This window comes from Rhinoderma darwinii, chromosome 5 (assembly GCF_050947455.1).
Source record: "Rhinoderma darwinii isolate aRhiDar2 chromosome 5, aRhiDar2.hap1, whole genome shotgun sequence".
Classification (NCBI taxonomy): Eukaryota; Metazoa; Chordata; class Amphibia; order Anura; family Rhinodermatidae; genus Rhinoderma; species Rhinoderma darwinii.
Genome location: NC_134691.1, coordinates 149,027,958 through 149,045,847, shown reverse-complemented (window position 1 = coordinate 149,045,847; position 17,890 = coordinate 149,027,958).

The following is a 17,890-nucleotide window of genomic DNA, read 5'->3' as shown; positions in this document are numbered from 1 at the left end:
TAGATATAAGGCCCAGCAGACAGTATCACACATGATAGGATTAGATACAGCGGCTCAGCAGACAGTATCACACATGATAGGATTAGATACAGTGGCTGAGCAGACAGTATCACACATGATCCGATTAGATATAGGGCCCAGCAGACAGTATCACACATGATAGGATTAGATACAGCGGCTCAGCAGACAGTATCACACATGATAGGATTAGATATAGGGCCCAGCAGACAGTATCACACATGATAGGATTAGATACAGCGGCTCAGCAGACAGTATCACACATGATGGGATTAGATACAGGGCTGAGCAGACAGTATCACACATGATAGGATTAGATTCAGCGGCTCAGCAGACAGTATCACACATGATAGGATTAGATACAGTGGCTCAGCAGACAGTATCACACATGATAGGATTAGATACAGCGGCTCAGCAGACTGTATCACACATGATTGGATTAGATACAGGGCTCAGCTCGCTGACATTGCGGCTCCAGCGCTGGACCCAGGAAAGGTAAGAATAATAATTTTGCTTCTTTATGTGTTACGGATTATTTTTGTGTGTTTGTGTTATTTTACAGGTTCGGTTGTTGGACTTCGGATACGAGGACTTCAATGACGGAGTTTTTTTATTCTCAATAAAATGGTTAATGAGGGTTGTGTTTTTTTATTTCAATAAAATATTTTTTCTATGTGCTTGTATCTTTTTCAACTTTATTATCACCGCCTTAGTAATGGCCGCTGGCTGATTGACAACCTCCATTACTAAGGCGGGCCTTAATGTTGGCAGGTGCAGAGGCCAACACTAACCCCCATTATTACCCCAGTACCCACTGCCACCAGGAATGCTGGGAAGAGTCGGGTATGAACCAGTACCCGACTATCTGCAGTGAAGGCCAGGCACCGGGGTGGCCGCTGGCTGGTAGTATTAGGCTGGGGAAGGCCAAAAACAGTGGCACCTACCACCCTGGTAATGCTGCCTGCTGCTGCTGTGCTGTATCTGGCTGGTTATGAAAATTGGGGGGGCACCCGACATCGTTCTTTCCAATAATAATTTTTTTTTTTTTTAAATGACATGGGGTCCCCCCCATTTTTCATAACCAGCCAGATACAATAAAGCAGCAGCAGCCTAGCATTACCAGGGTGGGAAGGGCCACTGTTTTTGGCCTTTCCCCTGCTGATAATACCAGCCTGCGGCCACCCCAGTGGCCGACCATCACTACAGATGGTCAGGTACTGGATCGTACCCGGCTCTTCCCAGCACCCCTGGTGGCGGTGGGTACCGGGGTAATAAAGGGGGTTAGTGTTAGCCGCTGCACCGGCTAACACTAAGCCCCGCCTTAGCAATGGATGCTGTCAATCAGCCGGCGGCCATTACTAAGGCAATAGAAATATAGTTTAAAGAGGCTCTGTCACCAGATTTTGCAACCCCTATCTGCTATTGCAGCAGATAGGCGCTGCAATGTAGATTACAGTAACGTTTTTATTTATAAAAAACGAGCATTTTTGGCCAAGTTATGACCATTTTTGTAGTTATGCAAATGAGTCTCGCAAAAGTCCAAGTGGGTGTGTTTAAAAGTAAAAGTCCAAGTGGGCGTGTATTATGTGCGTACATCGGGGCGTTTTTAATACTTTTAGTAGCTGGGCGTTCTGATGAGAAGTATCATCCACTTCTCTTCAGAACGCCCAGCTTTTGGCAGTGCAGATCTGTGACGTCACTCACAGGTCCTGCATCGTGTCGGACACATCGGCACCAGAGGCTACAGTTGATTCTGCAGCAGCATCAGCGTTTGCAGGTAAGTAGCTACATCGACTTACCTGCTAACGCCGATGCTGCTGCAGAATCATCTGTAGCCTCTGGTGCCGATGTGTCCTCGCTCGTCCGACACGATGCAGGACCTGTGAGTGACGTCACAGCGTGATCTGGCAGAAGCTGGGCGTTCTGAAGAGAAGTGGATGATACTTCTCATGAGAACGCCCAGCTAGTAAAAGTATTAAAAACGCCCCGATGTACGCACATAATACACGCCCACTTGGACTTTTACTTTTAAACACACCCACTTGGACTTTTGCAAGCATCATTTGCATAACTACAAAAATGGTCATAACTTGGCCAAAAATGCTAGTTTTTTAAAAATAAAAACGTTACTGTAATCTACATTGCAGCGCCTATCTGCCGCAATAGCAGATAGGGGTTGCAAAATCTGGTGACAGAGCCTCTTTAAAAAAAAAACACAAAGACATAGAAAAAGTATTTTATTGAAATAAAAAAAAAAACCCACAACCCTCATTAACCATTTTATTGATAATAAAAAGAAAAGCCATCATCGAAGTAGTCCTGGAATCCGACGTAGCCCAACGACCAAACCTGTAAGAAAACACGCAAAAAAAACAATTAGTAACACAGGCTTAGATACAGGGCCCATGTGTGATACTGTCTGTGGGACCCTGTATCTAAGCCTACCACAAGATTACTGTGTGCTGGGGCCCTGTATCTAAACCTACAGTGTGGTAGGCTTAGATACAGGGCCCAGCAGACAGGATCACACATGGGCCATGTATCTAAGCCTACCATGTGATTGGCTTAGATACAGGGCCCAGCAGACAGGATCACACAATCTGTGATCCTGTCTCATGGGCCCCCTAAGCCTGCTACATCGTAGGCTTAGGGGTTGTGCAGACCCTAAACATTGATGGCCTGTCCTAAGGATAGGCCATGAATAGCTGATGTGTTGGCGTCCGTCTCCCGGGACCCGCCAATCAGCTGTTTTGAAGTGGCCGCAGCACTCGTACGAGAGCTGCTTCCCCTTCATTTCACTACTTGCTCACACTGTGAATCGCCGACACCGATTCACAGTCTGACCGGAATGAAGGGGAAGCAGCTCTCGTACGAGTGCTGCGGACCTTCAAAACAGAAGATTGGCGGGTCCCGGGAGTCGGACCCCGCCAGTCAGGGCTAATCTTAAATTCCTCTTCAGCCACGGAGGTAGTTCTGTCGTCTCGATGCTGTGCGCGGCGCATAGCGCTGTGACGTCATGCGCTGTGCACAGCGCTTGACGTCAGGACCTCCGCTGCGATCCGGAACCAGGAAGGTAAGTACAGTCTGTTACTATAGTAACAGGGGCCCGCGGCCCGAGTTACTATAGTAACTTTTTATTGATGTGGTGCACGGGGGCTGTGTGCCCCCAGGCTTCGGGGCCCGGTCGCAATTGCGACCGCTGCGACCCCTATAGCTACGCCAGTGGGTGGTACTTATGGCATATACTGTAAATAGGAATACCTCTTTAAGAAAGTAATAAAATAATTGTTGAATACAATTGCTGAGGAGAACTACAACTCACAGCAGGTCCTGAAAACCTACAGGTATCATGGCATGCTTGGAGTTATAGTTCCCCATGCAGGGGAAGGGCATAACAGACAGTAGTTTCTTTGCAAAGTACTGGGGACACTTTTTTCTTATAAGCTGCTGCAGTGCTCCCTGTCTCTTACCTTGGAGTCTGACTATTTCTCTGCTCAGCTCTGTGAGCCGTGATGCAATATGATGGGACCGGGGGAGGGGGGGTTGAAAAGTTAAGTCCACCACGATTCATGAGGCACCTCCTGCTGCTGCTAGGACCAATTCCCCCCTATGCAGTGCACGGTCTACATGCTGGCCGCTGTGTACACAGCCTAGTGCAGCCCCGCCAATCAGTATGACCCACACTAATTGGCTGGACTGCAGCAGGCTGCGTAGTATAGCGTCCAGCAAGTGGGTTGTGCGCTGCTCAGGGAGGGGAAATGTGTCAGACTACAGGGCAGGGCCCGCCGCTGGGGATAAAGAGGTGGGCGGGCAGCAGCAGCCCACTACATACACCGGCATCTGGCATTTGCCAGATAGGCAGCCCGGCCCTGCAGTCTGCTTGCATGCAGCTGCTCGGCCATGGAAACCCATGCCATGATGCTCCTGGCCCACAGTCTTTATGCTGATGTTAATGCCAGGGTTTTGGAACTCTACAGTTATTAAGTCAGCAGAGCACTTGTGGCATTTATGCAATATCTGCCTCTGTAACTTTACGTGGTCTGCAACTTCGTGGCTGAGTTGCTGTTGTTGCTAAATGCTTTCACTTTGCAAAAATACTACTCATAGTTGATCGTGGAATATCAAGGAGGGAAGAAATTTTATGAACTGACTTGTTGTAACGGTGGTATTCTATTAAATTACCACGCCCGAATTCAGTGAGCTCTTTGAATGACGCATTTTTTTTTTACAAATGTTTGTAAAGGCAGATTAATGGCGAGGTGCTTGATATTATTTATCTGTGGCTGAATAAAACACCTGAATTCAAAGATTAAGAAGTGTGTCCCAATTCTTTTGTCCATATAGCGTATTAGTCCTTCCTTTATACATTACCTTGGCTTTGTATCGACTCCTAGCTTTGTCTCCAAAAACTTTTTTGTGCGAAAGCCAGGAGTGGAGCCAAAAAGAAGGAAAAATATATAGGAAAGACTCATACTTCTCCTCTTCTGTGTTTGGCTAAAGAAAAACGGCATGTTTGATATCAGCCTAAAGTCTATATGGAAATATGAGAATGACTAGATTCATAACATTTTGGTTCTTGGAGTATTTTTGGGATTAGTGGCGTTTCTATCAAAACGCAGCATAGTCTAGAGGTATAGTGCTTTTTCTGATATTTTCCTCCATAGGCTATAGAACTTGAAAGGCCAAGAAAAAGGCCTGTACAAAATGCCACTAAAATGGATGGTGTTTTTTTTTTAATATGCGTTTTAATTCACAGATAAAAATGTGTGTGTGTGAAGGAGGCCTTAGACTGTATATCTGAGCGTATCACTCAATCTAAAGCAGTTCGAGACTATTGAAATATAGCATACCCGCACAATATTTCCTGTGAATCACCCCTCAGCCTTCAGTGTGTTCCTCAGTTAATGTTCTTGACAAATGTGATCACAATCACTTTTTTATTACTAGTTACAATGTACATGTTATCGCTGGATGGAGCCTTTTATTCATATTCAATACAATAAAATTATTTACATTACACTAGAAGCATAAAGTTAAAGATTTTTACAAAGGCCATGAATGTAACAACACAGATTTTATTTATTCTTCATACTTCAAACAATAGTAATAGCGTTCCAGCTGCCATACAGCAAAAAAAAAAAAAAAATTGAGCGAAAAGAGAAGTATTTCTGAAATTTGCATTTCACAGTGTAAAAATAAATATCTAAAGAATTATTTGTTGAGTCAACATTACATGATGAAGGCCAGCTTCTCACATACGTCAGCAATTTCTAAAGCACAATAGATAAAATGGAATGAATTCTATTTCTGACATTGCGCAAATATTTACTTGATATTGTTAGTTGAAGACTCACGACAAGAATATTTCACTGAAATTTCACAACTACCATTTTAGTTAAAAGAATTCAATATGTCTTCTCAGGGTTTTACTTTGACCATACACCTTTTCAGGCTTTAAACCAATATCTGCCAGAAGCACCTGCAACTTTCTGTTTCCCATATCCAAACATTACAGAAAGAGGGAATTCCTGGTCCATTGCAGGGATAGTCTGTACTGACAGTTAAATTCCTAGCAACATTAATTCTGAATTTATTCTTTATCGTCCCCTATTTACCACCAAAACCTTTTTTCCCCCAAAAAAAAGCTCATAAATGCAGTAAGAAAATATTACTATAATATGACTTCTGTACTATTGCTACACCCCTGCCCTCAAGAATCAGAATTATTTTTCAATCCATTTTTTGTTTGCACGCTGCCCTTGTTCTTTCTGGACGAATTTGGGAAACTGCTTCAGTCTGTTGATCTAGAAGGTCATGGGATTTCTGCTTTTAAGTTTTTTTGCAGCCATTGTACCCTCCATGGGACTCCCCATCTATGCTCTTAAGATTGTTGCCACTTGGCTCAGTAGTGCCATACCTCAGTAGTGCCATACCTCCCAACTTTCATGTATCACAAAGAGGGGCAGCCGATGCGGTAGGGTGCCACGGTAATTTTTTTCTTTTAAGCCACACCTCTGATCCTATCAAATCTCTGCCCATACACACTCGGTTCAGCCCACTCAGTATCATGCTCTGATAGTGCCTTCCACACAGTATAATGCCCTCTAGCTGCCCCCACAGAGCCCACTAGCTGCCACCAGACAGTATAATGCCCCCATAGATGCACCCATACGGTACAAAGACAACACAGATGCCCCCATACAGTATAATGCCCTCCCAGATTCTCCCATGCAGTATAATGCCCACACCGATGCCCCATATAGCATAATCCTCACACAGATGCCCCCCATGCAGTATAATGCCCAAACAAATTCCCCCATACAGCATAATGCCTCATAGCTGCCCCCATGCAGCATAATGCCCCCATAGCTGCCCCATACAGTATAATGCCCCCATTTAGTATAATGCCCACACAGATGCCCCCATACAGTATAATGCCCCTAGCTGCCCTTATACAGTATAATGCCCCCAAACTGCCCCTAGTACCAGTGCCCACATATAGAGTGCCAGTGCCCTTGTAGATAATGCCACAATGCCCATGTAGATAGTGCCCCTATATAGTGCCACAGTGTCCATGTTGATAGTGCCACACCCCATTGAAGAAAGCGCCACCCTCTATAGATAACGCTACCCCCCCATTCCTGTAGATAGCGCCATTGCGACTCCCTCTAGGAGTGAAATCCCCAGCCAGAGCATAAGCCGGGGATTCTGCTTCTAGAGGGAAGCCCTAATGTCAATGTCCATATATGGACAGTGACGTCTGTGGCTACTCCTTGAGCGGAATCCCCGTTGCTGACTGTGGCCGGGGATTCCGCTCCAGGAGGAGCCCCTGACGTCAATGTCCATGTATGGACATTGACATCAGGGCTTCCCTCTAGGAGCGGAACCCCCGGCCAGATCAACAACAATGGGGATTACGCTCAATCAGTAGCCACTGACATCATTGTCCATATATGGACAGTGACATCAAACACTTCTCCGAGCACAGCACATAAAGTAGCGCTGTGCCTGAGGTGTCCTTTGCGAGCAGATGAGCTCCTTCTGCTCCTCCACTCTGAACTAATTCTGAAGCAGGGATCTGATGGTTCCCTTCTTCAGTATTGGGTTCAACTGTATCTGTGTCCTGAGGACGCAGATACAGTTGACAGCGGGACTGTTCCGCTGAATCCGGGACGGTTGGGAGGTATGGGTAGTGCTTTTATTAGTAGTGCTTTTCTTGTTTCCAGCAGTGAACGAGGGAGCAGAGTGATGGCATAGTAGGAAGCACAAAGAAACGTACTCTGGTAACGCCTCATGTTGACCACCAGCCAAGTGTTTGCAGAATGCTTACACTAAGTTGCTGTAGAAAATCAGAGTCCCTGATGACTAGGCCATAGTGAGCTATAGCCCCCATAATTCATAACTAACTCCACATAAAACAAAAGAAAATATTGAGATATAATAAAAGAGCAAGAAACCGAACATTTTCAATATAGCATTCGTCCCACTTACAAAGGAATGTGAAAATCTGATGAGAAAATAACTAAAGTATGCTCCAGATTCACATCGAAATACTTTTCAGAGATTTGATCATGTACACAAATATGTACGTAAAATTAATATAATAAAACATTTTTTGTGCAAGGGAGATATGGGAAATGTACCTGAATTTCAGACAATTAAGACATATATACATAGTACTTTGAAGAACCCCTAAGCATTCAATCCACCGGAGAAGTCAGCACCAGTTGAAGTTAAGAACATAGCATTAAAACTTTGTTAGAAATTAAATATACAAGATATGAAAGACAGACCGACCGTTAGAAAGACGGGAAGCTGATAAAGGGATAGTCGTTAAACCAGCGGATAAGCGGTCGGTGGGTGTTTGGGTTTGTGGTTCTATTGAAAACAAAGTATATATTAAAAAAATGAATAACATGCAAAAGGATATAGAAACATAAGAAATGAAAAAATAATCCAACATATAGATATCAAAATGAACTTAAAGCTTTGCTGGATAAGGGAAGAAAACTACTATACTAGCAAAGCAAAAATATTACTTCCTGTATAAAAGAAACCTCTCATCTATTACCTTCCAAAAATCCACAATAACCCTGGTGATCCCCCTCCTAGACCCATTGTGTAAGGAATTATTTCCCTTACTGCTAATCTAGGTTGGTATGTGAAATATTTTTTACAAAAGTATGTGAGAGAGATGCCATTCTACTTAAAGGATTCCACCGATGTGATTATAAGGTTAAAAAGTATAAAATTAGGATTTGAGATGTTACTGTGTGCAGCTGATGTGACATCACTCTACACTGTTTTGCTATATGAAAAGGGTGTTGAATCTGTAACTGAACTTTTGCTTAGGGATATGTTAATGAAAAATGAACAAAGAAACTTTTTAATAGAATTTATCACTATATATTCTAACCCATAATTATTTCTGGAGGTAGGGGCACTACTACCTGCAGATGATGTGGACAGTGATGGGGGCAAAATTCACCCCACGCTACGCCAACCTCTTTATGGCACAGTGGGAGGAGTTACACATCTATATGGTGCCACCAAAAATCAAGTGAAATGGTGGCGCAATATAAACAACTGTCTCCTAATATGGGAATATAAAGTAGAAAATTTGGTGCAATATTTAAAGAGGTTAAATGACAACACTTGGAACATCAAACTAACTTGCAATATAAGCAAGTAGACTCCCATAATTTAATTTTTTTTGTGAATAGTGGAGAACTACTGTATGTACAAAGACATTCTTTAAAAAAACTGATTGTAACAGCGTTATTGGAAACAAGAGTTGTCACGTCTTTCCTTGGTTAAAAACAATTTACCCCCAAAAAATTATTGTGCATAAAAAAAAACTGTACACGAAACAATGACTTTGAGGAGCAAAGTCTCGTTATGACTAAAAGATTTATGTAAAATAATTAGATTGAAAAACATTGGTCAACAAACAAGAAACCATTCAAAGAAAAATTAAAAACTACGGTAGGTTAAATGAACATGTGACTAACTTTCATTTAAAACATAATAATGATCCTGAGATGTTGAAAGCCATAGATATATGCCATTTTAAAAAAGATTAGAGGGGAGGTGATCTCATAAAAAAGCTGTAAAAAAAAAGATGAGTGGATCGATTTATTACCTACAATGTCTCCTAGGAGACTTAATATTGAATTGGACATTAATTATTTTATTAGTAAATAGAAATGTATATTTTTAATATTACTGTCTTTAAGTTGGATAGACCTTTGACCTGAAATGGTGCCTGTAAGTGTGGAGTGGAAACACAGTGGTGACCCCTGTCAAAGCGACAGGCGAAACTGGTTGGGTACCGGTGTACCGCATGAATTCCACAGGTTGAAATGATTTTAAGATGTGTTACTAAACAAGTTTTTATCTCATAAGTATATTATTAGAAGGGAAAACGCTTTACCATCAGGTCTCACGCAGTGTTTGCCTCTTTGTGTCCCAATATTTTGTGTGTGCGCTGATCCAGTAAACAGTGCTGAGCCAAGAAAAAAACAGAGAAAATCTATCTCCCCATTGCTGCATTAGCTGGGTTAAGATATACTGCGTTTCCTGAGGGTTTGACCATTACAGGCACCCGTAATGACGGCAGCAGAAACCACGAACGTCTGCTGCGAGACGTTGAAACGGGCAGAGGCAGGAAAGGTCCTGTAGAACATAAACCACAAGGAGTGGTGGGAATAACATTTGAACTACATTTTCCCTACCGTTTGGAAGTCGTCCATTATGGCTGGTATAGCTCTGAGTCTAAATTATTTTTAAGTTTAGAAAATTATAATGAACGAAACACAATTTCAAACAAAGGTTCTTGGCTAATATAAGATTTAGAATTTGGAAATGCATTAGCAGAACGTATTACTTTATACTCCTGACTAACATTAGTGGGGTCTCTATTAATTCCATTACATTTGGGAATCACAGTTTATACAATTTTTTGATTTTTTTATACAAAGTACCTTCAGCGTAGAATACACTTTAAAATTCCGGGCATACTGGTCAGCGATGTCTGTATATAGTGCAATGGTGGACAGATATTCTGTTACAACTGTCAGATCCTTTCTTTCCATAAAACAACCATTTTTGGCAGAGATTTCTTTTTTAGAGTCTGTTTTTAATGCACCTGTAAGGTTTCCTATTCCATAGGAAATCCATACCGAAAATAATCCTTAGAATATGCTGATATTTGTCATGAAATATTAGTGCCCTAAGGATAACCATAAATTACTTACACATTGCTAGTAACTTTTGCATGTAGCATTAACTTGGCTGCACTGCACATAACTAACAATGGGTACAATGTAGATGATTTCACAGTTCACATCTCAGGACACTGCAGGGTTTTATGCCACGTGTTTCAGCCATGCTGCAGACATATAAAAACTATTGGCTGCAAATCCGTCATTTTCTTAGAAGTGGAGCTCGATAGAGCTCCTGAGTACTGTTATGCTGAGGTTTCCAGCCAACAATGCTTTGACACTTTTATAAGTATTTTTGCTTCTATAATGCAAAATAATCTATTTAATCCACTTTTATTTAGTCACTTTAATGTTTTGAAATTCTGGCTATGTTGAAGATTGACTGCAGCTTATGTTTTATGTTGAAACTTTAGAGTAATGCATATCACTCTATAATGTAGGTCCAGATCAGCGCTAGTTTTAAATCCACATGTTGGCAGGAAAAGTCCAATAAAAAATGTTATGAGAAATGAAATATTGGAATGTACAATCCAGCAGGAAAATATGATGCTTGCTGTGAAAAAGAAGCACGTGGCATTAGTCTCAAGTACTTAATGTGGAGAACACAGCCTGCATTGGTTATATAAAATAAATTATAAACGTTACAATAAAAAAAATATTTCCATTACTCTGCCACCCATTAGTCCAGAAACCTCGTTAGTCCACAAACTTTACTAATCTGTAATCTAGTCACAATACTCTTGACTAGAGATGAGCGAACCGGGACAACCGAACCCGGTTTCGGTCCGAACATCGCGAAAAGTTCGGTTCGCAGCGAATCCGAACTTCACCGGGTTCAGCCGAACACGTTTTGACCGAACCCGGGCAGGCAGAAAAAACATTACAAAAATATTATACTAATCGGCAGCCACTTGTCTCTATCAATCACTGATAGAGAAAAGAGGCTGCTGATTAAAAATAAAATAAAAAGCATTTCATACGTACCCGGTCGTTGTCTTGGTGACGAGTCCCTCTTCTTCCTCCAGTCCGACCTTCTTTCCTGACGCGGCAGCCTGTGATTGGCTGCAGAGGCGGTCACCTGGGATGAAGCGACATCCCTGGAGGCCGGCCTTCTGACGTCATCCTGACGTGCGTGACCGCCACTACAGCCTGTGATTGGCTGCAGAGGCCGCTGCAGCCTGTGATTGGCTGTAGCGGCCGCGGCAGCCTGTGATTGGCTGCAGCGGCCACAGCAGCCTGGGATTGGCTGCAGTGGCCGCGGCAGCCTGTGATTGGCTGCAGAGGCCGCGGCAGCCTGTGATTCGCTGCAGAGGCGGTCACGTGACGTGCGTGACCGCCACTACAGCCTGTGATTGGCTGCATCTGCGAAATGGATGAAACGTCATCGCTGGAGGCCGGACAGGAGGAATGTAAGTATGAACGTATTTTATTTTATTTTTTATTACTTTCAAATTGTATTTTCCGCGCGCCGAGCATGGTACTGTCCAGGGTGCTGAAAGCGTTAGTGCAGCCCATTAACTCTTTCAGCACCCTGGACAGTACCATGCTTGGCGCACGGAAATTACAGGTTCGGTCCGAATCAAACTTTTTGGTGAAATTCGGCGAACCAGCCGAACCGAACTTTTCATAAGTTCGCTCATCTCTACTCTTGACCATCAATCGAATCTAGAATTCACGATACTCCAGAGCAGTGGGAATGCCAGTAAGTTTGCATAAAAAAGATGGAACTGAGGAGCTGTGGATCTCTTAGTCTGCTGTTATTAGGTAATGTAATAATACACTATTTTAAGTATTTTAGATTATCCGAATTTCAGTACCCAAAGTATTATACAGCAGTTACCTATTGGCAATTACCAGGAGTGGCAGTGATGGGTAACAGGCTAAACTCTAGTTTTATGACTGATTGCACAGTGTTTCACGGCTGTAGGGTATATGGACCCACTAGGCCGCTCCGCCATAGCGGAGAAGCAGCTGGTCAAACAACAGTCAATAACAGTCTCTCGGATATGAGTACATGGGTAGATGATAAGGCAGGTACTTAAAGTAGAAGACATGTGGTGAAGCAGTCACGGATGATGCTTGGTGTAGCAGCCGACACTGGACGTGGCAGATGGTACCAGACGTGGCAGATGAGGCACACATGACTCCAACAATAGGCTTAGGCTCAGGACCAAACACAGCAACAGGATACGGGAAGCAGGATACGGGAACACTGGGAGCAGGACCCCGCACACTTCAGCTGGTCCGGTGCCTCCGTGCACCAGAATTACATGCCAGAAGCAGTTGGCTCCAGCCACGGAATAGCGGCCATGCTGCAGTCCTATTCAAGTAAATAGAAGCAGACCTGCCGTTCTGCAGCTCGGCTGCTATGCTATGTACGGAGCCAACTGCTTCCGGCTCCATACATAGCATTATGTGCCATAACATCCTGTGCCCGCAGGCCACTGGAGCGGCTGACCAGTGCGGGGTCGGACCCGTACCGATGATATACTGATGACCTATCCGGTGGATAGTTCATCAGTTGTCAGAAGGTGGAAAACCCCTTGGAGACCGGGAGTGAGCAAACGCACCCTACAGGACACAGGAGAGAGCTGCAGCCGTGTGTGTCGGCGTCTCCAAGAGACGCCGGCATGAAGACACAGTCCTGCGGTCGCGGCTGCCGGCAAGTGGGGTGTGCCGGTTGTCAGTGACTGCAGGAACAACAAATGGTATCTACCTTATACGTCAGAATATTGACAGACACTCTAATTTTTATCATAATCTACTACAATCGATTGTGTACAAGCTACCAGATCCCCTCAGGTGTCTGCTCTCAAAGTGTGTTGGGTTTTTGTTGAGGTTTTTCACAGCCAATTTACCTTTCTTCTACATAGACAATCGTATGTATGTTAGCTGAGCAAATTAATGGGGTGTCAGGGCTTGGTATCAGCAAAACCTTAGTATCTACAATCAGAAATAATCACTAGGGCAAAAAAGTCATACACTTGTAGCAATTATTTTCTACAGTGCAAGAGCATCACATATTTCCATAAACATATTGATCATAACCAGTAGTGTGCATAAAAGAACGAGATTCCCATAATAAAGATCAAAATTCACCCTCCATCACGGTGACAGAACTTCCCCGAATAAAGGGTCTGGTGCTTGTATTCCCCTCTATACCCTGTCCGACTCCCCACCAACTTGTTTGCTAGCAATGCAATTCCTCTGGAGGCGGGAGTCCGGCACATGTTCTTGCAACCCAGTAGCAAATGCAACAGGACTAACCAGGGCTGAGCCCCCTCTCTGCACGGGCTTCTTCGTAGCCACATAGGCTGCCTATACAGTATGTAGTCCTTAGGTCAATGATAAAAAAAAATCAGATGGACGACTGCTAATGTCTTCTGCTCTGCTACATTTTTCTCATTATTGGCTTCACAGGAACGCAAGATATACTGTTACATTAAATCTGAGCTATTTCAAAAGAAAACATTATACTTTATGTTTGTGATTCCTAAGATTGTCAAATAGTCATGAAACAACCAACAAAATAGTTTTAGGTTTGAACACGTAATAGCAACTTAACTTGTAATCATTTCATTTTCCTGTATTGGTGCTGGGACATGACATCCACTGCTGTATATTCAAGTAGAAACAGCTGTTATTTAACAGTCTATCTGCATTTTAAAATGGTGTTTTCACGAGACCACCACTTTAATATTGACATGGGAGATTCTTAAAGGGAATGTGTCGCTAGAATTTTTTTTTTAACCCCTTCCCGCTCCTTGACGTACTATTACGTCATGGCAGCTGTATCGTTCGCGCTCCATGACGTAATAGTACGTCACGGGAGTAACGGCCGTTTCGGCCGTCCTCCCGACACATACAGGAGCTGTGATGCTGCTGTCTTGTTCAGCAGCTGTCACAGCTCCTACAGCGGGGACCGATCGCTGTGTCCCCGCCGATTAACACCTTAAAAGCCGCGTTCTATAGAGATCGCGGCTTTTTAGGGGTTAAGCTGACATCGCCGGCCTGCTACGCGATAGCGGCCGGCGATGGTGACTATGGCAACCGGACACCAAACAATGGCGTCCGGCTATGCCATAGACGGAAGCCTAGTGGGTCCTGACAACGTCAGGACCCACTATGCTTGCTGTCAGTGAGTAGCTGACAGTTCTAATACACTGCACTACGCATGTAGTGCAGTGTATTAGAATAGCGATCAGGGCCTCCTGCCCTCAAGTCCCCTAGTGGGACAAAGTAATAAAGTTAAAAAAAAGTTAAAAAAAGATGTGTAAAAATAAGAAAATAAAAGATTTAAAAGTAATAAAAGTAAAAATCCCCCTTTTCCCTTATCAGTCCTTTATTATTAATAAAAATATATAAACAAACAAATAAACTATACATAATTGGTATCGCCGCGTCCGTAACGGCCTGAACTACAAAACTATTTCGTTATTTATCCCGCACGATGAACGCCGTAAAATAAAATAATAATAAACCGTACCACAATCACAATTCTTTGGTCACTTCACCTCCCAAAAAATGGAATAAAAAGAGATCAAAAAGTCGCATGTACCTAAAAATGGTCCTGATCGAAACTACAGTTCGTTACGCAAAAAATAAGTCCTCGCACGGCTTTATTGTTTGAAAAATAAAAAAGTTCTGGCTCTTAGAATAAGGTAACACAAAAAGTGAATGATTGTTTACAAAACGTATTTTATTGTGCAAACGCCATAAGACATAAAAAAAAACTATAAACATCTGGTATCGCCGTAATCGTATCGCCCCGCAGAATAAAGTGAATGTGTCATTTATAGCGCACGGTGCACGCTGTAAAAAAAAAAGAATAAAAAAACAATAGTAGAATTGCTGTTTTTTAGTCACCACGCCACCTAAAAATAGAATAAAAACTGATCAAAAAGCCGCATGCACCCCAAGAAAACTACAATGGATTCCTCAAGGGGTCTAGTTTCCAAATTGGGGTCACTTTTGGGGGGTTCCCAATGTTTTGGCACCACAAGACCTCTTCAAACCGGACATGGTGCCTAATAAAAAAGAGGCCTCAAAATCCACTAGGCGCTCCTTTGCTTCGGAGGCCGGTGCTTCAGTCCATTACAGCACTAGGGCCACATGTGGGATATTTCTCAAAACTGCAGAATCTGGGCAATACGTATTAAGTTGCGTTTCACTGATAAATCCTTTTGTGTTATAAAAAAAATGGTATAAAGAGGATTTTCTGACAAAAAAAAAAATGTAAATTTCACCTCTACTTTGCTCTAAATTTTTGTGAAACACCTAAAGGGTTCATAAACTTTCTAAATGCTGTTGTGAATACTTTGAGGGGTGTAGTTTCTAAAATGGGGTATTTCATAGGGGTTTCTAATATATGGGTTCCTCAAAGCAACTTCAGAACTGAAGTGGAACCTAAAAAAATAAATAAATGAGGCAATACTTCGCTTCTTACATTATACTGATAATGAGCCGTGCCCACCCTGAGATGACCCCAGTTTTGACCGTTTGTATAAACGGAGACCCCTATTAGACCGTTCCAGTGCCCGGTTTTCCCCAGCATACACACCGAGAAGTGTATTTCTATTGATGAGTCCCTGGTACATTTTAAAGGGAGGGTTCAATTCCGCGAGTACCTGCCGGGTAAGAGGGCAAGGTATGGCGTGAAGATGTATAAGCTGTGCGAGTGCATCAGGGTATACCTACAGGTTTAGGATATATGAAGGAAAGGCCACCCCCAAACCAGACTGCATCCTGGACTACAATAGGTACATGGGAGGGATGGACTTGTAAGATCAAGCCCTGAAGCCCTACAGCGCCATGCGGTGTGGTATAAGAAGCTGGCCGTGCACATCATACAGATGGCTTTGTACAATGCGTACGTGCTACGTCGATGTGCAGGCCAGACGGGAACTTTCCTGGAATTTCAAGAGGTGATTATCAAGAACCTAATCTTTAGTGACCAAGAAGGGGGGGCACCCAGTACTTCTGGAAGCGGGGCCACACGCATCGTACCAGGGCGGCAACACTTTCCAGGGGAAGTTCCCCAAACTGGCAAGAAGGGAAAAAGTCAAAAGAGGTGCAAAGTCTGCTATAAGAGGGCGATAAGGGATGACACAATATATCAATGTGACACGTGTCCCGAATAACCAGAGCTCTGTATGAAAGAGTGTTTTAAAATTTATCATACATCCCTTGGTTTATAATTTACCCCAATTTTACTTACCCTGATGCCCTCCGCACAGCTTATCCCCCCTCGTCTTTCCCCTCTGAGCCCTGCTGTGTGCCCAGGCAGCTGATAACAGCCACATGTAGGGTATTGCCATACCCATGAGAACCCACATTACAGCTTATGGGGTGTAGGTCTCCTGTCAAAATGCTCACTACACCTCTAGATGAATGCCTTAAGGGTGTAGTTTTTAAAACAGGGTCACTTCTTGCGGGTTTCAACTGTACTGGTACCTCAGGTGCTTCTGCATACATGACTTCGCACTAGAAAATCCCCAGTAGGCCAAATGGTGGTCCTTTCCTTCTGAGCCCTCCCATGGGCCCAAACGGCAGTTTATCACCACAAATGGGGTATTGCCGCACTCAGGACAAATTGGGCAACAAAATGGAGTATTTTATTTCTTGTGAAAATAAGAATTTTTGAGCTAAAATGACATATTATTGGAAAAAATATATTTTTTTTTAATTCCCAGCCCAATTCAAATAAGTTCTGTGAAGAAACTATGGTGTTTAAATGGTCACATTACCCATAAATGAATTCCTTGAGGGGTGTAGTTTCCAAAATGGGGTCACTTCTGGTGGGTTTCCATTGCTTTGATACCTCTGGGGCTCTGCAAATGCGACATGGCAGCCGAAACCAATCCAGCAAAATCTGGACTCCAAAGAACACACAGCGCTCCTTCCCTTCTGAGGCCTCCCATGGGCCCAAACGGCAGTTTATTGCCACAAATGGGGTATTACTGCACTCAGGAGAAATTGGGCAACAAAATTGAGCATTTTGTTCCCTGTGAAAATAAGAAATTTTGCTAAAAAATTACATCTTATTGGAAAAAATGTCATTTTTTTAATGTCACAGCCCAATTGAAATAGGTGCTGTGAAAAAACTGTGTGCTCAAAATGCTAACAACAACCATAAATGAATTCCTTGAGGGGTGTAGTTTCCAAAATGGGGTCACTTTTGGTGGGTTTCCATTGCTTTGATACCCCTGAGGCTCTGCAAATGCGACATGGCACCCGAAAACCAATCCAGCAAAATCTGGACTCCAACAAACATATAGCGCTCCTTTCCTTCTGAGCCCTCCCATGGGCCCAAACGGCAGTTTATCACCACAAATGGGGTATTGCCACACTAAGGACAAATTGGGCAACCAAATGGGGTATTTTGTTCCCTGTGAAAATAAGAAATTTTGATCACAAATGACATTTTATTGGAAAAAATTACATTTTTTTCATTTCACAGCCCAATTCAAATAGGTACTGTGAAAAAACTGTGCGGTCAAAATGGTAACAACAACCATAAATGAATTCCTTGAGGGGTGTAGTTTCCAAAATGGGGTCACTATTGGGGGATTCCTACTGTTTTGGCACCTCAACACCTCTTCAAACCTGGCATGCTGCCTAAAATATATTCTAATAGGACTCAAAATGCA